The sequence below is a fragment of the Suncus etruscus genome, chromosome 2, assembly GCF_024139225.1.
Source record: "Suncus etruscus isolate mSunEtr1 chromosome 2, mSunEtr1.pri.cur, whole genome shotgun sequence".
In the NCBI taxonomy this organism is placed as follows: Eukaryota; Metazoa; Chordata; class Mammalia; order Eulipotyphla; family Soricidae; genus Suncus; species Suncus etruscus.
The window spans coordinates 114060897-114061507 of record NC_064849.1 but is presented as its reverse complement, the minus strand read 5'-3'; the positions used below and the strand labels follow the sequence as shown (position 1 = coordinate 114061507).

Genomic DNA, 611 nt, shown 5'->3' with positions numbered 1-611 from the left:
TTAAATATGGAATGCTTCATGAATTTGCGTGTCATCCTTGCACAGAGACCATGCTAATCTTCTCTGTATTGTTCCAATTTTAGTATATGTGCTGCCGAAGCGAGCACTCATTTGTATTCTTGCCCTGTGTTTCACATATGTTATAGACAAGTTTGTAGAGCAGAGAACAAAACTAAGTTGACTAGTTTGTCATCTATGGTGCACCAAATGTTGTATGAGGGATGTTTACAAAAGCAGAATGTTCTACAAGGGTTCTTTTACCTCATAGACAACTGACACTAAATCTGCATTGAATGACATATATGATTTGATTTCCTACCAGGTAGGATAGGAGAAAAATCCATGATATTGTGGGATTAGAGGAAAATTGTTTCACCTTATGTATATAACCTCAACTCAAAATGAGTAAACAGAGTTATTTAAAAAGCAGTTATGGGGCCAGAGAGATAGCATGGAGGTAAGGCATTTGCCTTGCATACAGAAGAATGGTGGTTCGAATCCTGGCATCCCATATGGTCCCCCAAGCCTGCCAGGAGCGATTTCTGAGCGTAGAGCCAGGAGTAACCCCTGAGTGCTGCCGGGTGTGACCCAAAAACAAAAACAAAAACAAA

General features: G+C 40.1%; 1 non-coding gene across 1 annotated transcript; it reads right to left on the bottom strand.

The window, feature by feature from the left end:
• On the bottom strand, window positions 1-107 carry LOC126003183 (U6 spliceosomal RNA). The gene has a single exon (XR_007493718.1). It is a non-coding gene; the product is annotated as a U6 spliceosomal RNA (small nuclear RNA).
• Window positions 108-611: the final 504 nt, after the last annotated feature.